The sequence below is a fragment of the Engystomops pustulosus genome, chromosome 9 (assembly GCF_040894005.1).
Source record: "Engystomops pustulosus chromosome 9, aEngPut4.maternal, whole genome shotgun sequence".
Classification (NCBI taxonomy): domain Eukaryota; kingdom Metazoa; phylum Chordata; class Amphibia; order Anura; family Leptodactylidae; genus Engystomops; species Engystomops pustulosus.
Genome location: NC_092419.1, coordinates 65,456,889 through 65,474,971, shown reverse-complemented (window position 1 = coordinate 65,474,971; position 18,083 = coordinate 65,456,889). Strand labels below are relative to the sequence as shown.

Below are 18,083 nucleotides of genomic sequence, written 5' to 3'. Positions count from 1 at the left end.
GCTGCATTGCTGCTGCGATCTGACAAGAGCACACACATTCAGCTTAGAAGGGCCGTTGACAGCAGCTGCCTAATTTCTACTTTCTTTTACTATCTCATAGAGAAACTAACACAATTTTCAGGTTCAAAAAGGTCAACAGAACTTGGGATTCCCAGCCAGTCTCTCATGCTGGTACTTGCCAAGCCTTAAGCTGCAACGCTGCTGCGATCTGACAAGAGCATGCACATTCAGCTTAGAATGGCCGTTGACAGCAGCTGTTCAATTTGAACCTTCTTTTACTATCTCATAGAGAAACTAACTCAATTTTCAGGTTCAAAAAGGTCAATGGAACTTGGGATTCCCAGCCAGTCTCCCATGCTGGTACTTGCCAAGCCTTAGCTTAGAATGGGCGTTGACAGCAGCTGTTCAATTTGAACCTTCTTTTACTATCTCATAGAGAAACTAACACAATTTTCAGGTTCAAAAAGGTCAACAGAACTTGGGATTCCCAGCCAGTCTCCCATGCTGGTACTTGCCAAACCTTAAGCTGCATTGCTGCTGCGTTCTGACGAGAGCAGGCACATTCAGCTTAGAATGGCCGTTGACAGCAGCTGTTCAATTTGAACCTTCTTTTACTATCTCATAGAGAAACTAACTCAATTTTCAGGTTCAAAAAGGTCAATGGAACTTGGGATTCCCAGCCAGTCTCCCATGCTGGTACTTGCCAAGCCTTAGCTTAGAATGGGCGTTGACAGCAGCTGTTCAATTTGAACCTTCTTTTACTATCTCATAGAGAAACTAACACAATTTTCAGGTTCAAAAAGGTCAACGGAACTTGGGATTCCCAGCCAGTCTCCCATGCTGGTACTTGCCAAACCTTAAGCTGCATTGCTGCTGCGATCTGACGAGAGCAGGCACATTCAGCTTAGAATGGCCGTTGACAGCAGCTGTTCAATTTGAACCTTCTTTTACCATCTTTGACAGAGAAACTAACAATTTTCAGGTTCAAAAAGGTCAACAGAACATGGGATTCCCAGCCAGTCTCCCATGCTGGTACTTGCCAAGCCTTAAGCTGCATTGCTGCTGCGATCTGACGAGAGCAGGCACATTCAGCTTAGAATGGCCGTTGACAGCAGCTGCCTAATTTCTACTTTCTTTTACTATCTCATAGAGAAACTAACACAATTTTCAGGTTCAAAAAGGTCAACAGAACTTGGGATTCCCAGGCAGTCTCCCATGCTGGTACTTGCCAAGCCTTAAGCTGCAACGCTGCTGCGATCTGACAAGAGCATGCACATTCAGCTTAGAATGGCCGTTGACAGCAGCTGTTCAATTTGAACCTTCTTTTACTATCTCATAGAGAAACTAACACATTTTCAGGTTCAAAAAGGTCAACGGAACTTGGGATTCCCAGCCAGTCTCCCATGCTGGTACTTGCCAAGCCTTAGCTTAGAATGGGCGTTGACAGCAGCTGTTCAATTTGAACCTTCTTTTACTATCTCATAGAGAAACTAACACAATTTTCAGGTTCAAAAAGGTCAACGGAACTTGGGATTCCCAGCCAGTCTCCCATGCTGGTACTTGCCAAGCCTTAAGCTGCATTGCTGCTGCGATCTGACGAGAGCAGGCACATTCAGCTTAGAATGGCCGTTGACAGCAGCTGTTCAATTTGAACCTTCTTTTACTATCTCATAGAGAAACTAATACAATTTTCAGGTTCAAAAAGGTCAACAGAACTTGGGATTCCCAGCCAGTCTCCCATGCTGGTACTTGCCAAGCCTTAAGCTGCATTGCTGCTGCGATCTGACGAGAGCAGGCACATTCAGCTTAGAATGGCCGTTGACAGCAGCTGTTCAATTTGAACCTTCTTTTACTATCTCATAGAGAAACTAACACAATTTTCAGGTTCAAAAAGGTCAATGGAACTTGGGATTCCCTGCCAGTCTCCCATGCTGGTACTTGCCAAGCCTTAAGCTGCATTGCTGCTGCGATCTGACAAGAGCACACACATTCAGCTTAGAAGGGCCGTTGACAGCAGCTGTTCAATTTGAACCTTCTTTTACTATCTCATAGAGAAACTAACACAATTTTCAGGTTCAAAAAGGTCAACAGAACTTGGGATTCCCAGCCAGTCTCCCATGCTGGTACTTGCCAAGCCTTAAGCTGCATTGCTGCTGCGATCTGACGAGAGCAGGCACATTCAGCTTAGAATGGGCGTTGACAGCAGCTGTTCAATTTGAACCTTCTTTTACTATCTCATAGAGAAACTAACACAATTTTCAGGTTCAAAAAGGTCAACAGAACTTGGGATTCCCAGCCAGTCTCCCATGCTGGTACTTGCCAAACCTTAAGCTGCATTGCTGCTGCGATCTGACGAGAGCAGGCACATTCAGCTTAATATGGCCGTTGACAGCAGCTGTTCAATTTGAACCTTCTTTTACCATCTTTGACAGAGAAACTAACAATTTTCAGGTTCAAAAAGGTCAACGGAACGTGGGATTCCCAGCCAGTCTCCCATGCTGGTACTTGCCAAGCCTTAAGCTGCATTGCTGCTGCGATCTGACGAGAGCAGGCACATTCAGCTTAATATGGCCGTTGACAGCAGCTGTTCAATTTGAACCTTCTTTTACCATCTTTGACAGAGAAACTAACAATTTTCAGGTTCAAAAAGGTCAACGGAACGTGGGATTCCCAGCCAGTCTCCCATGCTGGTACTTGCCAAGCCTTAAGCTGCATTGCTGCTGCGATCTGACGAGAGCAGGCACATTCAGCTTAGAATGGCCGTTGACAGCAGCTGCCTAATTTCTACTTTCTTTTACTATCTCATAGAGAAACTAACACAATTTTCAGGTTCAAAAAGGTCAACAGAACTTGGGATTCCCAGCCAGTCTCCCATGCTGGTACTTGCCAAGCCTTAAGCTGCAACGCTGCTGCGATCTGACAAGAGCATGCACATTCAGCTTAGAATGGCCGTTGACAGCAGCTGTTCAATTTGAACCTTCTTTTACTATCTCATAGAGAAACTAACTCAATTTTCAGGTTCAAAAAGGTCAATGGAACTTGGGATTCCCAGCCAGTCTCCCATGCTGGTACTTGCCAAGCCTTAGCTTAGAATGGGCGTTGACAGCAGCTGTTCAATTTGAACCTTCTTTTACTATCTCATAGAGAAACTAACACAATTTTCAGGTTCAAAAAGGTCAACAGAACTTGGGATTCCCAGCCAGTCTCCCATGCTTGTACTTGCCAAGCCTTAAGCTGCATTGCTGCTGCGATCTGACGAGAGCAGGCACATTCAGCTTAGAATGGCCGTTGACAGCAGCTGTTCAATTTGAACCTTCTTTTACTATCTCATAGAGAAACTAACACAATTTTCAGGTTCAAAAAGGTCAACAGAACTTGGGATTCCCAGCCAGTCTCCCATGCTGGTTTTTGCCAAGCCTTAAGCTGCATTGCTGCTGCGATCTGACGAGAGCAGGCACATTCAGCTGAGAATGGCCGTTGACAGCAGCTGTTCAATTTGAACCTTCTTTTACCATCTTTGACAGAGAAACTAACAATTTTCAGGTTCAAAAAGGTCAACAGAACATGGGATTCCCAGCCAGTCTCCCATGCTGGTACTTGCCAAGCCTTAAGCTGCATTGCTGCTGCGATCTGACGAGAGCAGGCACATTCAGCTTAGAATGGCCGTTGACAGCAGCTGCCTAATTTCTACTTTCTTTTACTATCTCATAGAGAAACTAACACAATTTTCAGGTTCAAAAAGGTCAACAGAACTTGGGATTCCCAGGCAGTCTCCCATGCTGGTACTTGCCAAGCCTTAAGCTGCAACGCTGCTGCGATCTGACAGCAGCTGCCTAATTTCTACTTTGTTTTACTATCTCATAGAGAAACTAACACAATTGTCAGGTTCAAAAAGGTCAAGAGAACTTGGGATTCCCAGCCAGACTCCCATGCTGGTACTTGCCAAGCCTTAAGCTGCAACGCTGCTGCGATCTGACAAGAGCATGCACATTCAGCTTAGAATGGCAGTTGACAGCAGCTGTTCAATTTGAACCTTCTTTTACTATCTCATAGAGAAACTAACACAATTTTCAGGTTCAAAAAGTCAATGGAACTTGGGATTCCCAGCCAGTCTCCCATGCTGGTACTTGCCAAGCCTTAAGCTGCATTGCTGCTGCGATCTGACGAGAGCAGGCGCATTCAGCTTAGAATGGCCGTTGACAGCAGCTGTTCAATTTGAACCTTCTTTTACTATCTCATAGAGAAACTAACACAATTTTCAGGTTAAAAAAAGGTCAACGGAACTTATGATTCCCAGCCAGTCTCCCATGCTGGTACTTGCCAAGCCTTAAGCTGCATTGCTGCTGCGATCTGACGAGAGCAGGCACATTCAGCTTAGAATGGCCGTTGACAGCAGCTGTTCAATTTGAACCTTCTTTTACTATCTCATAGAGAAACTAACACAATTTTCAGGTTCAAAAAGGTCAACGGAACTTGGGACTCCCAGCCAGTCTCCCATGCTGGTACTTGCCAAGCCTTAAGCTGCATTGCTGCTGCGATCTGACGAGAGCAGGCACATTAAGCTTAGTAGAATGGCCGTTGACAGCAGTTGTTCAATTTGAACCTTCTTTTACTATCTCATAGAGAAACTAACACGATTTTCAGGTTCAAAAATGTCAACAGAACTTGGGATTCCCAGCCAGTCTCCCATGCTGGTACTTGCAAAGCCTTAAGCTGCATTGCTGCTGCGATCTGACCAGAGCATGCACATTCAGCTTAGAATGGCTGTTGACAGCAGCTGTTCAATTTGAACCTTCTTTTACTATCTCATAGAGAAACTAACACAATTTTCAGGTTCAAAAAGGTCAACGGAACTTGGGATTCCCAGCTAGTCTCCCATGCTGGTACTTGCCAAGCCTTAAGCTGCATTGCTGCTGCGATCTGACGAGAGCAGGCACATTCAGCTTAGAATGGCCGTTGACAGCAACTGTTCAATTTGAACCTTATTTTACTACCTCATAGAGAAACTAACACAATTTTCAGGTTCAAAAAGGTCAACAGAACTTAGGATTCCCAGCCAGTCTCCCATGCTGGTACTTGCCAAGCCTTAAGCTGCATTGCTGCTGCGATCTGACGAGAGCAGGCACATTCAGCTTAGAATGGCCGTTGACAGCAGCTGTTCAATTTGAACCTTCTTTTACTATCTCATAGAGAAACTAACACAATTTTCAGGTTCAAAAAGGTCAACGGAACTTGGGACTCCCAGCCAGTCTCCCATGCTGGTACTTGCCAAGCCTTAAGCTGCATTGCTTCTGCGATCTGACGAGAGCAGGCACATTAAGCTTAGTAGAATGGCCGTTGACAGCAGTTGTTCAATTTGAACCTTCTTTTACTATCTCATAGAGAAACTAACACGATTTTCAGGTTCAAAAATGTCAACAGAACTTGGGATTCCCAGCCAGTCTCCCATGCTGGTACTTGCAAAGCCTTAAGCTGCATTGCTGCTGCGATCTGACCAGAGCATGCACATTCAGCTTAGAATGGCTGTTGACAGCAGCTGTTCAATTTGAACCTTCTTTTACTATCTCATAGAGAAACTAACACAATTTTCAGGTTCAAAAAGGTCAATGGAACTTGGGATTCCCAGCTAGTCTCCCATGCTGGTACTTGCCAAGCCTTAAGCTGCATTGCTGCTGCGATCTGACAAGAGCATGCACATTCAGCTTAGAATGGCCGTTGACAGCAGCTGTTCAATTTGAACCTTCTTTTACTATCTCATAGAGAAACTAACTCAATTTTCAGGTTCAAAAAGGTCAATGGAACTTGGGATTCCCAGCCAGTCTCCCATGCTGGTACTTGCCAAGCCTTAGCTTAGAATGGGCGTTGACAGCAGCTGTTCAATTTGAACCTTCTTTTACTATCTCATAGAGAAACTAACACAATTTTCAGGTTCAAAAAGGTCAACGGAACTTGGGATTCCCAGCCAGTCTCCCATGCTGGTACTTGCCAAACCTTAAGCTGCATTGCTGCTGCGATCTGACGAGAGCAGGCACATTCAGCTTAGAATGGCCGTTGACAGCAGCTGTTCAATTTGAACCTTCTTTTACCATCTTTGACAGAGAAACTAACAATTTTCAGGTTCAAAAAGGTCAACAGAACATGGGATTCCCAGCCAGTCTCCCATGCTGGTACTTGCCAAGCCTTAAGCTGCATTGCTGCTGCGATCTGACGAGAGCAGGCACATTCAGCTTAGAATGGCCGTTGACAGCAGCTGTTCAATTTGAACCTTCTTTTACTATCTCATAGAGAAACTAACACAATTTTCAGGTTCAAAAAGGTCAATGGAACTTGAGATTCCCTGCCAGTCTCCCATGCTGGTACTTGCCAAGCCTTAAGCTGCATTGCTGCTGCGATCTGACAAGAGCACACACATTCAGCTTAGAAGGGCCGTTGACAGCAGCTGTTCAATTTGAACCTTCTTTTACTATCTCATAGAGAAACTAACACAATTTTCAGGTTCAAAAAGGTCAACAGAACTTGGGATTCCCAGCCAGTCTCCCATGCTGGTACTTGCCAAGCCTTAAGCTGCATTGCTGCTGCGATCTGACGAGAGCAGGCACATTCAGCTTAGAATGGCCGTTGACAGCAGCTGTTCAATTTGAACCTTCTTTTACTATCTCATAGAGAAACTAACACAATTTTCAGGTTCAAAAAGGTCAACAGAACTTGGGATTCCCAGCCAGTCTCCCATGCTGGTACTTGCCAAACCTTAAGCTGCATTGCTGCTGCGATCTGACGAGAGCAGGCACATTCAGCTTAATATGGCCGTTGACAGCAGCTGTTCAATTTGAACCTTCTTTTACCATCTTTGACAGAGAAACTAACAATTTTCAGGTTCAAAAAGGTCAACGGAACGTGGGATTCCCAGCCAGTCTCCCATGCTGGTACTTGCCAAGCCTTAAGCTGCATTGCTGCTGCGATCTGACGAGAGCAGGCACATTCAGCTTAGAATGGCCGTTGACAGCAGCTGCCTAATTTCTACTTTCTTTTACTATCTCATAGAGAAACTAACACAATTTTCAGGTTCAAAAAGGTCAACAGAACTTGGGATTCCCAGCCAGTCTCCCATGCTGGTACTTGCCAAGCCTTAAGCTGCAACGCTGCTGCGATCTGACAAGAGCATGCACATTCAGCTTAGAATGGCCGTTGACAGCAGCTGTTCAATTTGAACCTTCTTTTACTATCTCATAGAGAAACTAACTCAATTTTCAGGTTCAAAAAGGTCAATGGAACTTGGGATTCCCAGCCAGTCTCCCATGCTGGTACTTGCCAAGCCTTAGCTTAGAATGGGCGTTGACAGCAGCTGTTCAATTTGAACCTTCTTTTACTATCTCATAGAGAAACTAACACAATTTTCAGGTTCAAAAAGGTCAACAGAACTTGGGATTCCCAGCCAGTCTCCCATGCTGGTACTTGCCAAACCTTAAGCTGCATTGCTGCTGCGTTCTGACGAGAGCAGGCACATTCAGCTTAGAATGGCCGTTGACAGCAGCTGTTCAATTTGAACCTTCTTTTACCATCTTTGACAGAGAAACTAACAATTTTCAGGTTCAAAAAGGTCAACAGAACGTGGGATTTCCAGCCAGTCTCCCATGCTGGTACTTGCCAAGCCTTAAGCTGCATTGCTGCTGCGATCTGACGAGAGCAGGCACATTCAGCTTAGAATGGCCGTTGACAGCAGCTGCCTAATTTCTACTTTCTTTTACTATCTCATAGAGAAACTAACACAATTTTCAGGTTCAAAAAGGTCAACAGAACTTGGGATTCCCAAGCAGTCTCCCATGCTGGTACTTGCCAAGCCTTAAGCTGCAACGCTGCTGCGATCTGACAAGAGCATGCACATTCAGCTTAGAATGGCCGTTGACAGCAGCTGTTCAATTTGAACCTTCTTTTACTATCTCATAGAGAAACTAACACATTTTCAGGTTCAAAAAGGTCAATGGAACTTGGGATTCCCAGCCAGTCTCCCATGCTGGTACTTGCCAAGCCTTAGCTTAGAATGGGCGTTGACAGCAGCTGTTCAATTTGAACCTTCTTTTACTATCTCATAGAGAAACTAACACAATTTTCAGGTTCAAAAAGGTCAACGGAACTTGGGATTCCCAGCCAGTCTCCCATGCTGGTACTTGCCAAGCCTTAAGCTGCATTGCTGCTGCGATCTGACGAGAGCAGGCACATTCAGCTTAGAATGGCCGTTGACAGCAGCTGTTCAATTTGAACCTTCTTTTACTATCTCATAGAGAAACTAATACAATTTTCAGGTTCAAAAAGGTCAACAGAACTTGGGATTCCCAGCCAGTCTCCCATGCTGGTACTTGCCAAGCCTTAAGCTGCATTGCTGCTGCGATCTGACGAGAGCAGGCACATTCAGCTTAGAATGGCCGTTGACAGCAGCTGTTCAATTTGAACCTTCTTTTACTATCTCATAGAGAAACTAACACAATTTTCAGGTTCAAAAAGGTCAATGGAACTTGGGATTCCCTGCCAGTCTCCCATGCTGGTACTTGCCAAGCCTTAAGCTGCATTGCTGCTGCGATCTGACGAGAGCAGGCACATTCAGCTTAGAATGGCCATTGACAGCAGCTGTTCAATTTGAACCTTCTTTTACTATCTCATAGAGAAACTAACACAATTTTCAGGTTCAAAAAGGTCAACAGAACTTGGGATTCCCAGTCAGTCTCCCATGCTGGTACTTGCCAAGCCTTAAGCTGCATCGCTGCTGCGATCTGACAAGAGCACACACATTCAGCTTAGAAGGGCCGTTGACAGCAGCTGTTCAATTTGAACCTTCTTTTACTATCTCATAGAGAAACTAACACAATTTTCAGGTTCAAAAAGGTCAACAGAACTTGGGATTCCCAGCCAGTCTCCCATGCTGGTACTTGCCAAGCCTTAAGCTGCATTGCTGCTGCGATCTGACGAGAGCAGGCACATTCAGCTTAGAATGGCCGTTGACAGCAGCTGTTCAATTTGAACCTTCTTTTACTATCTCATAGAGAAACTAACACAATTTTCAGGTTCAAAAAGGTCAACAGAACTTGGGATTTCCAGCCAGTCTCCCATGCTGGTACTTGCCAAATCTTAAGCTGCATTGCTGCTGCGATCTGACGAAAGCAGGCACATTCAGCTTAATATGGCCGTTGACAGCAGCTGTTCAATTTGAACCTTCTTTTACCATCTTTGACAGAGAAACTAACAATTTTCAGGTTCAAAAAGGTCAATGGAACGTGGGATTCCCAGCCAGTCTCCCATGCTGGTACTTGCCAAGCCTTAAGCTGCATTGCTGCTGCGATCTGACGAGAGCAGGCACATTCAGCTTAGAATGGCCGTTGACAGCAGCTGCCTAATTTCTACTTTCTTTTACTATCTCATAGAGAAACTAACACAATTTTCAGGTTCAAAAAGGTCAACAGAACTTGGGATTCCCAGCCAGTCTCCCATGCTGGTACTTGCCAAGCCTTAAGCTGCAACGCTGCTGCGATCTGACAAGAGCATGCACATTCAGCTTAGAATGGCCGTTGACAGCAGCTGTTCAATTTGAACCTTCTTTTACTATCTCATAGAGAAACTAACACATTTTCAGGTTCAAAAAGGTCAACGGAACTTGGGATTCCCAGCCAGTCTCCCATGCTGGTACTTGCCAAGCCTTAAGCTGCAACGCTGCTGCGATCTGACAAGAGCATGCACATTCAGCTTAGAATGGCCGTTGACAGCAGCTGTTCAATTTGAACCTTCTTTTACTATCTCATAGAGAAACTAACTCAATTTTCAGGTTCAAAAAGGTCAATGGAACTTGGGATTCCCAGCCAGTCTCCCATGCTGGTACTTGCCAAGCCTTAGCTTAGAATGGGCGTTGACAGCAGCTGTTCAATTTGAACCTTCTTTTACTATCTCATAGAGAAACTAACACAATTTTCAGGTTCAAAAAGGTCAACAGAACTTGGGATTCCCAGCCAGTCTCCCATGCTGGTACTTGCCAAGCCTTAAGCTGCAACGCTGCTGCGATCTGACGAGAGCAGGCACATTCAGCTTAGAATGGCTGTTGACAGCAGCTGTTCAATTTGAACCTTCTTTTACTATCTCATAGAGAAACTAACACAATTTTCAGGCTCAAAAAGGTCAACGGAACTTAGGATTCCCAGCCAGTCTCCCATGCTGGTACATGCCAAGCCTTAAGCTGCATTGCTGCTGCGATCTGACGAGAGCAGGCACATTCAGCTTAGAATGGCCGTTGACAGCAGCTGTTCAGTTTGAACCTTCTTTTACTATCTCATAGAGAAACTAACACAATTTTCAGGTTCAAAAAGGTCAACAGAACTTGGGATTCCCAGCCAGTCTCCCATGCTGGTACTTGCCAAGCCTTAAGCTGCATTGCTGCTGCGATCTGACGAGAGCAGGCACATTCAGCTTAGAATGGCCGTTGACAGCAGCTGTTCAATTTGAACCTTCTTTTACTATCTCATAGAGAAACTAACACAATTTTCAGGTTCAAAAAGGTCAACAGAACTTGGGATTCCCAGCCAGTCTCCCATGCTGGTTTTTGCCAAGCCTTAAGCTGCATTGCTGCTGCGATCTGACGAGAGCAGGCACATTCAGCTTAGAATGGCCGTTGACAGCAGCTGTTCAATTTGAACCTTCTTTTACCATCTTTGACAGAGAAACTAACAATTTTCAGGTTCAAAAAGGTCAACGGAACTTGGGATTCCCAGCCAGTCTCCCATGCTGGTACTTGCCAAGCCTTAAGCTGCATTGCTGCTGCGATCTGACGAGAGCAGGCACATTCAGCTTAGAATGGCCGTTGACAGCAGCTGCCTAATTTCTACTTTGTTTTACTATCTCATAGAGAAACTAACACAATTTTCAGGTTCAAAAAGGTCAAGAGAACTTGGGATTCCCAGCCAGACTCCCATGCTGGTACTTGCCAAGCCTTAAGCTGCAACGCTGCTGCGATCTGACAAGAGCATGCACATTCAGCTTAGAATGGCAGTTGACAGCAGCTGTTCAATTTGAACCTTCTTTTACTATCTCATAGAGAAACTAACACAATTTTCAGGTTCAAAAAGTCAATGGAACTTGGGATTCCCAGCCAGTCTCCCATGCTGGTACTTGCCAAGCCTTAAGCTGCATTGCTGCTGCGTTCTGACGAGAGCAGGCACATTCAGCTTAGAATGGCCGTTGACAGCAGCTGTTCAATTTGAACCTTCTTTTACCATCTTTGACAGAGAAACTAACAATTTTCAGGTTCAAAAAGGGCAACAGAACGTGGGATTCCCAGCCAGTCTCCCATGCTGGTACTTGCCAAGCCTTAAGCTGCATTGCTGCTGCGATCTGACGAGAGCAGGCACATTCAGCTTAGAATGGCCGTTGACAGCAGCTGCCTAATTTCTACTTTCTTTTACTATCTCATAGAGAAACTAACACAATTTTCAGGTTCAAAAAGGTCAACAGAACTTGGGATTCCCAAGCAGTCTCCCATGCTGGTACTTGCCAAGCCTTAAGCTGCAACGCTGCTGCGATCTGACAAGAGCATGCACATTCAGCTTAGAATGGCCGTTGACAGCAGCTGTTCAATTTGAACCTTCTTTTACTATCTCATAGAGAAACTAACACATTTTCAGGTTCAAAAAGGTCAACGGAACTTGGGATTCCCAGCCAGTCTCCCATGCTGGTACTTGCCAAGACTTAAGCTGCATTGCTGCTGCGATCTGCTGAGAGCAGGCACATTCAGCTTAGAATGGCCGTTGACAGCAGCTGTTCAATTTGAACCTTCTTTTACTATCTCATAGAGAAACTAACTCAATTTTCAGGTTCAAAAAGGTCAATGGAACTTGGGATTCCCAGCCAGTCTCCCATGCTGGTACTTGCCAAGCCTTAGCTTAGAATGGGCGTTGACAGCAGCTGTTCAATTTGAACCTTCTTTTACTATCTCATAGAGAAACTAACACAATTTTCAGGTTCAAAAAGGTCAACGGAGCTTGGGATTCCCAGCCAGTCTCCCATGCTGGTACTTGCCAAGCCTTAAGCTGCATTGCTGCTGCGATCTGACGAGAGCAGGCACATTCAGCTTAGAATGGCCGTTGACAGCAGCTGTTCAATTTGAACCTTCTTTTACTATCTCATAGAGAAACTAATACAATTTTCAGGTTCAAAAAGGTCAACAGAACTTGGGATTCCCAGCCAGTCTCCCATGCTGGTACTTGCCAAGCCTTAAGCTGCATTGCTGCTGCGATCTGACGAGAGCAGGCACATTCAGCTTAGAATGGCCGTTGACAGCAGCTGTTCAATTTGAACCTTCTTTTACTATCTCATAGAGAAACTAACACAATTTTCAGGTTCAAAAAGGTCAATGGAACTTGGGATTCCCTGCCAGTCTCCCATGCTGGTACTTGCCAAGCCTTAAGCTGCATTGCTGCTGCGATCTGACGAGAGCAGGCACATTCAGCTTAGAATGGCCATTGACAGCAGCTGTTCAATTTGAACCTTCTTTTACTATCTCATAGAGAAACTAACACAATTTTCAGGTTCAAAAAGGTCAACAGAACTTGGGATTCCCAGTCAGTCTCCCATGCTGGTACTTGCCAAGCCTTAAGCTGCATCGCTGCTGCGATCTGACAAGAGCACACACATTTAGCTTAGAAGGGCCGTTGACAGCAGCTGTTCAATTTGAACCTTCTTTTACTATCTCATAGAGAAACTAACACAATTTTCAGGTTCAAAAAGGTCAACAGAACTTGGGATTCCCAGCCAGTCTCCCATGCTGGTACTTGCCAAGCCTTAAGCTGCATTGCTGCTGCGATCTGACGAGAGCAGGCACATTCAGCTTAGAATGGCCGTTGACAGCAGCTGTTAAATTTGAACCTTCTTTTACTATCTCATAGAGAAAATAACACAATTTTCAGGTTCAAAAAGGTCAACAGAACTTGGGATTTCCAGCCAGTCTCCCATGCTGGTACTTGCCAAACCTTAAGCTGCATTGCTGCTGCGATCTGACGAAAGCAGGCACATTCAGCTTAATATGGCCGTTGACAGCAGCTGTTCAATTTGAACCTTCTTTTACCATCTTTGACAGAGAAACTAACAATTTTCAGGTTCAAAAAGGTCAACGGAACGTGGGATTTCCAGCCAGTCTCCCATGCTGGTACTTGCCAAGCCTTAAGCTGCATTGCTGCTGCGATCTGACGAGAGCAGGCACATTCAGCTTAGAATGGCCGTTGACAGCAGCTGCCTAATTTCTACTTTCTTTTACTATCTCATAGAGAAACTAACACAATTTTCAGGTTCAAAAAGGTCAACAGAACTTGGGATTCCCAGCCAGTCTCCCATGCTGGTACTTGCCAAGCCTTAAGCTGCAACGCTGCTGCGAACTGACAAGAGCATGCACATTCAGCTTAGAATGGCCGTTGACAGCAGCTGTTCAATTTGAACCTTCTTTTACTATCTCATAGAGAAACTAACACATTTTCAGGTTCAAAAAGGTCAACGGAACTTGGGATTCCCAGCCAGTCTCCCATGCTGGTACTTGCCAAGCCTTAAGCTGCAACGCTGCTGCGATCTGACAAGAGCATGCACATTCAGCTTAGAATGGCCGTTGACAGCAGCTGTTCAATTTGAACCTTCTTTTACTATCTCATAGAGAAACTAACTCAATTTTCAGGTTCAAAAAGGTCAATGGAACTTGGGATTCCCAGCCAGTCTCCCATGCTGGTACTTGCCAAGCCTTAGCTTAGAATGGGCGTTGACAGCAGCTGTTCAATTTGAACCTTCTTTTACTATCTCATAGAGAAACTAACACAATTTTCAGGTTCAAAAAGGTCAACAGAACTTGGGATTCCCAGCCAGTCTCCCATGCTGGTACTTGCCAAGCCTTAAGCTGCAACGCTGCTGCGATCTGACGAGAGCAGGCACATTCAGCTTAGAATGGCTGTTGACAGCAGCTGTTCAATTTGAACCTTCTTTTACTATCTCATAGAGAAACTAACACAATTTTCAGGCTCAAAAAGGTCAACGGAACTTAGGATTCCCAGCCAGTCTCCCATGCTGGTACATGCCAAGCCTTAAGCTGCATTGCTGCTGCGATCTGACGAGAGCAGGCACATTCAGCTTAGAATGGCCGTTGACAGCAGCTGTTCAGTTTGAACCTTCTTTTACTATCTCATAGAGAAACTAACACAATTTTCAGGTTCAAAAAGGTCAACAGAACTTGGGATTCCCAGCCAGTCTCCCATGCTGGTACTTGCCAAGCCTTAAGCTGCATTGCTGCTGCGATCTGACGAGAGCAGGCACATTCAGCTTAGAATGGCCGTTGACAGCAGCTGTTCAATTTGAACCTTCTTTTACTATCTCATAGAGAAACTAACACAATTTTCAGGTTCAAAAAGGTCAACAGAACTTGGGATTCCCAGCCAGTCTCCCATGCTGGTTTTTGCCAAGCCTTAAGCTGCATTGCTGCTGCGATCTGACGAGAGCAGGCACATTCAGCTTAGAATGGCCGTTGACAGCAGCTGTTCAATTTGAACCTTCTTTTACCATCTTTGACAGAGAAACTAACAATTTTCAGGTTCAAAAAGATCAACGGAACTTGGGATTCCCAGCCAGTCTCCCATGCTGGTACTTGCCAAGCCTTAAGCTGCATTGCTGCTGCGATCTGACGAGAGCAGGCACATTCAGCTTAGAATGGCCGTTGACAGCAGCTGCCTAATTTCTACTTTGTTTTACTATCTCATAGAGAAACTAACACAATTTTCAGGTTCAAAAAGGTCAAGAGAACTTGGGATTCCCAGCCAGACTCCCATGCTGGTACTTGCCAAGCCTTAAGCTGCAACGCTGCTGCGATCTGACAAGAGCATGCACATTCAGCTTAGAATGGCAGTTGACAGCAGCTGTTCAATTTGAACCTTCTTTTACTATCTCATAGAGAAACTAACACAATTTTCAGGTTCAAAAAGTCAATGGAACTTGGGATTCCCAGCCAGTCTCCCATGCTGGTACTTGCCAAGCCTTAAGCTGCATTGCTGCTGCGTTCTGACGAGAGCAGGCACATTCAGCTTAGAATGGCCGTTGACAGCAGCTGTTCAATTTGAACCTTCTTTTACCATCTTTGACAGAGAAACTAACAATTTTCAGGTTCAAAAAGGGCAACAGAACGTGGGATTCCCAGCCAGTCTCCCATGCTGGTACTTGCCAAGCCTTAAGCTGCATTGCTGCTGCGATCTGACGAGAGCAGGCACATTCAGCTTAGAATGGCCGTTGACAGCAGCTGCCTAATTTCTACTTTCTTTTACTATCTCATAGAGAAACTAACACAATTTTCAGGTTCAAAAAGGTCAACAGAACTTGGGATTCCCAAGCAGTCTCCCATGCTGGTACTTGCCAAGCCTTAAGCTGCAACGCTGCTGCGATCTGACAAGAGCATGCACATTCAGCTTAGAATGGCCGTTGACAGCAGCTGTTCAATTTGAACCTTCTTTTACTATCTCATAGAGAAACTAACACATTTTCAGGTTCAAAAAGGTCAACGGAACTTGGGATTCCCAGCCAGTCTCCCATGCTGGTACTTGCCAAGACTTAAGCTGCATTGCTGCTGCGATCTGATGAGAGCAGGCACATTCAGCTTAGAATGGCCGTTGACAGCAGCTGTTCAATTTGAACCTTCTTTTACTATCTCATAGAGAAACTAACTCAATTTTCAGGTTCAAAAAGGTCAATGGAACTTGGGATTCCCAGCCAGTCTCCCATGCTGGTACTTGCCAAGCCTTAGCTTAGAATGGGCGTTGACAGCAGCTGTTCAATTTGAACCTTCTTTTACTATCTCATAGAGAAACTAACACAATTTTCAGGTTCAAAAAGGTCAACGGAGCTTGGGATTCCCAGCCAGTCTCCCATGCTGGTACTTGCCAAGCCTTAAGCTGCATTGCTGCTGCGATCTGACGAGAGCAGGCACATTCAGCTTAGAATGGCCGTTGACAGCAGCTGTTCAATTTGAACCTTCTTTTACTATCTCATAGAGAAACTAATACAATTTTCAGGTTCAAAAAGGTCAACAGAACTTGGGATTCCCAGCCAGTCTCCCATGCTGGTACTTGCCAAGCCTTAAGCTGCATTGCTGCTGCGATCTGACGAGAGCAGGCACATTCAGCTTAGAATGGCCGTTGACAGCAGCTGTTCAATTTGAACCTTCTTTTACTATCTCATAGAGAAACTAACACAATTTTCAGGTTCAAAAAGGTCAATGGAACTTGGGATTCCCTGCCAGTCTCCCATGCTGGTACTTGCCAAGCCTTAAGCTGCATTGCTGCTGCGATCTGACGAGAGCAGGCACATTCAGCTTAGAATGGCCATTGACAGCAGCTGTTCAATTTGAACCTTCTTTTACTATCTCATAGAGAAACTAACACAATTTTCAGGTTCAAAAAGGTCAACAGAACTTGGGATTCCCAGTCAGTCTCCCATGCTGGTACTTGCCAAGCCTTAAGCTGCATCGCTGCTGCGATCTGACAAGAGCACACACATTTAGCTTAGAAGGGCCGTTGACAGCAGCTGTTCAATTTGAACCTTCTTTTACTATCTCATAGAGAAACTAACACAATTTTCAGGTTCAAAAAGGTCAACAGAACTTGGGATTCCCAGTCAGTCTCCCATGCTGGTACTTGCCAAGCCTTAAGCTGCATTGCTGCTGCGATCTGACGAGAGCAGGCACATTCAGCTTAGAATGGCCGTTGACAGCAGCTGTTCAATTTGAACCTTCTTTTACTATCTCATAGAGAAAATAACACAATTTTCAGGTTCAAAAAGGTCAACAGAACTTGGGATTTCCAGCCAGTCTCCCATGCTGGTACTTGCCAAACCTTAAGCTGCATTGCTGCTGCGATCTGACGAAAGCAGGCACATTCAGCTTAATATGGCCGTTGACAGCAACTGTTCAATTTGAACCTTCTTTTACCATCTTTGACAGAGAAACTAACAATTTTCAGGTTCAAAAAGGTCAACGGAACGTGGGATTCCCAGCCAGTCTCCCATGCTGGTACTTGCCAAGCCTTAAGCTGCATTGCTGCTGCGATCTGACGAGAGCAGGCACATTCAGCTTAGAATGGCCGTTGACAGCAGCTGCCTAATTTCTACTTTCTTTTACTATCTCATAGAGAAACTAACACAATTTTCAGGTTCAAAAAGGTCAACAGAACTTGGGATTCCCAGCCAGTCTCCCATGCTGGTACTTGCCAAGCCTTAAGCTGCAACGCTGCTGCGATCTGACAAGAGCATGCACATTCAGCTTAGAATGGCCGTTGACAGCAGCTGTTCAATTTGAACCTTCTTTTACTATCTCATAGAGAAACTAACACATTTTCAGGTTCAAAAAGGTCAACGGAACTTGGGATTCCCAGCCAGTCTCCCATGCTGGTACTTGCCAAGCCTTAAGCTGCAACGCTGCTGCGATCTGACAAGAGCATGCACATTCAGCTTAGAATGGCCGTTGACAGCAGCTGTTCAATTTGAACCTTCTTTTACTATCTCATAGAGAAACTAACTCAATTTTCAGGTTCAAAAAGGTCAATGGAACTTGGGATTCCCAGCCAGTCTCCCATGCTGGTACTTGCCAAGCCTTAGCTTAGAATGGGCGTTGACAGCAGCTGTTCAATTTTAACCTTCTTTTACTATCTCATAGAGAAACTAACACAATTTTCAGGTTCAAAAAGGTCAACAGAACTTGGGATTCCCAGCCAGTCTCCCATGCTGGTACTTGCCAAGCCTTAAGCTGCAACGCTGCTGCAATCTGACGAGAGCAGGCACATTCAGCTTAGAATGGCCGTTGACAGCAGCTGTTCAATTTGAACCTTCTTTTACTATCTCATAGAGAAACTAACACAATTTTCAGGCTCAAAAAGGTCAACGGAACTTAGGATTCCCAGCCAGTCTCCCATGCTGGTACATGCCAAGCCTTAAGCTGCATTGCTGCTGCGATCTGACGAGAGCAGGCACATTCAGCTTAGAATGGCCGTTGACAGCAGCTGTTCAGTTTGAACCTTCTTTTACTATCTCATAGAGAA

The 18,083-nt window shown here is 45.0% G+C and overlaps 46 pseudogenes; all 46 read right to left on the bottom strand.

Annotated features, from left to right (window-relative positions):
- Positions 1 to 466: 466 nt before the first annotated feature.
- On the bottom strand, positions 467 to 585 carry LOC140084885 (5S ribosomal RNA; annotated as a pseudogene).
- Positions 586 to 802: 217 nt separating this feature from the next.
- LOC140086258 (5S ribosomal RNA) lies at positions 803 to 921 on the bottom strand (annotated as a pseudogene).
- Positions 922 to 991: 70 nt separating this feature from the next.
- LOC140087739 (5S ribosomal RNA) lies at positions 992 to 1,110 on the bottom strand (annotated as a pseudogene).
- A 405-nt stretch (positions 1,111 to 1,515) lies between these two features.
- LOC140098874 (5S ribosomal RNA) lies at positions 1,516 to 1,634 on the bottom strand (annotated as a pseudogene).
- Positions 1,635 to 1,704: 70 nt separating this feature from the next.
- On the bottom strand, positions 1,705 to 1,823 carry LOC140079649 (5S ribosomal RNA; annotated as a pseudogene).
- Positions 1,824 to 2,082: 259 nt separating this feature from the next.
- On the bottom strand, positions 2,083 to 2,201 carry LOC140093161 (5S ribosomal RNA; annotated as a pseudogene).
- A 70-nt stretch (positions 2,202 to 2,271) lies between these two features.
- On the bottom strand, positions 2,272 to 2,390 carry LOC140089457 (5S ribosomal RNA; annotated as a pseudogene).
- Positions 2,391 to 2,460: 70 nt separating this feature from the next.
- On the bottom strand, positions 2,461 to 2,579 carry LOC140089727 (5S ribosomal RNA; annotated as a pseudogene).
- Positions 2,580 to 2,649: 70 nt separating this feature from the next.
- LOC140088617 (5S ribosomal RNA) lies at positions 2,650 to 2,768 on the bottom strand (annotated as a pseudogene).
- A 406-nt stretch (positions 2,769 to 3,174) lies between these two features.
- On the bottom strand, positions 3,175 to 3,293 carry LOC140088188 (5S ribosomal RNA; annotated as a pseudogene).
- Positions 3,294 to 3,552: 259 nt separating this feature from the next.
- On the bottom strand, positions 3,553 to 3,671 carry LOC140087738 (5S ribosomal RNA; annotated as a pseudogene).
- Positions 3,672 to 4,272: 601 nt separating this feature from the next.
- LOC140093017 (5S ribosomal RNA) lies at positions 4,273 to 4,391 on the bottom strand (annotated as a pseudogene).
- Positions 4,392 to 4,842: 451 nt separating this feature from the next.
- LOC140085162 (5S ribosomal RNA) lies at positions 4,843 to 4,961 on the bottom strand (annotated as a pseudogene).
- Positions 4,962 to 5,031: 70 nt separating this feature from the next.
- Positions 5,032 to 5,150, bottom strand: LOC140086782 (5S ribosomal RNA; annotated as a pseudogene).
- Positions 5,151 to 5,937: 787 nt separating this feature from the next.
- LOC140086257 (5S ribosomal RNA) lies at positions 5,938 to 6,056 on the bottom strand (annotated as a pseudogene).
- A 70-nt stretch (positions 6,057 to 6,126) lies between these two features.
- Positions 6,127 to 6,245, bottom strand: LOC140087736 (5S ribosomal RNA; annotated as a pseudogene).
- A 259-nt stretch (positions 6,246 to 6,504) lies between these two features.
- Positions 6,505 to 6,623, bottom strand: LOC140079648 (5S ribosomal RNA; annotated as a pseudogene).
- Positions 6,624 to 6,693: 70 nt separating this feature from the next.
- Positions 6,694 to 6,812, bottom strand: LOC140089456 (5S ribosomal RNA; annotated as a pseudogene).
- Positions 6,813 to 6,882: 70 nt separating this feature from the next.
- On the bottom strand, positions 6,883 to 7,001 carry LOC140088616 (5S ribosomal RNA; annotated as a pseudogene).
- A 406-nt stretch (positions 7,002 to 7,407) lies between these two features.
- On the bottom strand, positions 7,408 to 7,526 carry LOC140084884 (5S ribosomal RNA; annotated as a pseudogene).
- A 70-nt stretch (positions 7,527 to 7,596) lies between these two features.
- LOC140098119 (5S ribosomal RNA) lies at positions 7,597 to 7,715 on the bottom strand (annotated as a pseudogene).
- A 405-nt stretch (positions 7,716 to 8,120) lies between these two features.
- LOC140098873 (5S ribosomal RNA) lies at positions 8,121 to 8,239 on the bottom strand (annotated as a pseudogene).
- A 70-nt stretch (positions 8,240 to 8,309) lies between these two features.
- Positions 8,310 to 8,428, bottom strand: LOC140079647 (5S ribosomal RNA; annotated as a pseudogene).
- Positions 8,429 to 8,876: 448 nt separating this feature from the next.
- On the bottom strand, positions 8,877 to 8,995 carry LOC140079646 (5S ribosomal RNA; annotated as a pseudogene).
- A 972-nt stretch (positions 8,996 to 9,967) lies between these two features.
- Positions 9,968 to 10,086, bottom strand: LOC140093131 (5S ribosomal RNA; annotated as a pseudogene).
- A 70-nt stretch (positions 10,087 to 10,156) lies between these two features.
- LOC140091880 (5S ribosomal RNA) lies at positions 10,157 to 10,275 on the bottom strand (annotated as a pseudogene).
- A 70-nt stretch (positions 10,276 to 10,345) lies between these two features.
- Positions 10,346 to 10,464, bottom strand: LOC140079644 (5S ribosomal RNA; annotated as a pseudogene).
- Positions 10,465 to 10,723: 259 nt separating this feature from the next.
- LOC140098872 (5S ribosomal RNA) lies at positions 10,724 to 10,842 on the bottom strand (annotated as a pseudogene).
- A 447-nt stretch (positions 10,843 to 11,289) lies between these two features.
- On the bottom strand, positions 11,290 to 11,408 carry LOC140095825 (5S ribosomal RNA; annotated as a pseudogene).
- A 258-nt stretch (positions 11,409 to 11,666) lies between these two features.
- Positions 11,667 to 11,785, bottom strand: LOC140095763 (5S ribosomal RNA; annotated as a pseudogene).
- Positions 11,786 to 12,002: 217 nt separating this feature from the next.
- Positions 12,003 to 12,121, bottom strand: LOC140083622 (5S ribosomal RNA; annotated as a pseudogene).
- Positions 12,122 to 12,191: 70 nt separating this feature from the next.
- LOC140079643 (5S ribosomal RNA) lies at positions 12,192 to 12,310 on the bottom strand (annotated as a pseudogene).
- A 448-nt stretch (positions 12,311 to 12,758) lies between these two features.
- On the bottom strand, positions 12,759 to 12,877 carry LOC140079642 (5S ribosomal RNA; annotated as a pseudogene).
- Positions 12,878 to 13,136: 259 nt separating this feature from the next.
- On the bottom strand, positions 13,137 to 13,255 carry LOC140097010 (5S ribosomal RNA; annotated as a pseudogene).
- A 594-nt stretch (positions 13,256 to 13,849) lies between these two features.
- LOC140093130 (5S ribosomal RNA) lies at positions 13,850 to 13,968 on the bottom strand (annotated as a pseudogene).
- A 70-nt stretch (positions 13,969 to 14,038) lies between these two features.
- On the bottom strand, positions 14,039 to 14,157 carry LOC140091879 (5S ribosomal RNA; annotated as a pseudogene).
- Positions 14,158 to 14,227: 70 nt separating this feature from the next.
- LOC140079641 (5S ribosomal RNA) lies at positions 14,228 to 14,346 on the bottom strand (annotated as a pseudogene).
- A 259-nt stretch (positions 14,347 to 14,605) lies between these two features.
- LOC140083387 (5S ribosomal RNA) lies at positions 14,606 to 14,724 on the bottom strand (annotated as a pseudogene).
- Positions 14,725 to 15,171: 447 nt separating this feature from the next.
- Positions 15,172 to 15,290, bottom strand: LOC140095824 (5S ribosomal RNA; annotated as a pseudogene).
- Positions 15,291 to 15,548: 258 nt separating this feature from the next.
- Positions 15,549 to 15,667, bottom strand: LOC140084823 (5S ribosomal RNA; annotated as a pseudogene).
- Positions 15,668 to 15,884: 217 nt separating this feature from the next.
- On the bottom strand, positions 15,885 to 16,003 carry LOC140083621 (5S ribosomal RNA; annotated as a pseudogene).
- Positions 16,004 to 16,073: 70 nt separating this feature from the next.
- On the bottom strand, positions 16,074 to 16,192 carry LOC140079640 (5S ribosomal RNA; annotated as a pseudogene).
- A 448-nt stretch (positions 16,193 to 16,640) lies between these two features.
- LOC140078577 (5S ribosomal RNA) lies at positions 16,641 to 16,759 on the bottom strand (annotated as a pseudogene).
- A 259-nt stretch (positions 16,760 to 17,018) lies between these two features.
- On the bottom strand, positions 17,019 to 17,137 carry LOC140088614 (5S ribosomal RNA; annotated as a pseudogene).
- A 594-nt stretch (positions 17,138 to 17,731) lies between these two features.
- LOC140098330 (5S ribosomal RNA) lies at positions 17,732 to 17,850 on the bottom strand (annotated as a pseudogene).
- Positions 17,851 to 17,920: 70 nt separating this feature from the next.
- LOC140091878 (5S ribosomal RNA) lies at positions 17,921 to 18,039 on the bottom strand (annotated as a pseudogene).
- Between the last annotated feature and the right edge of the window lie 44 nt (positions 18,040 to 18,083).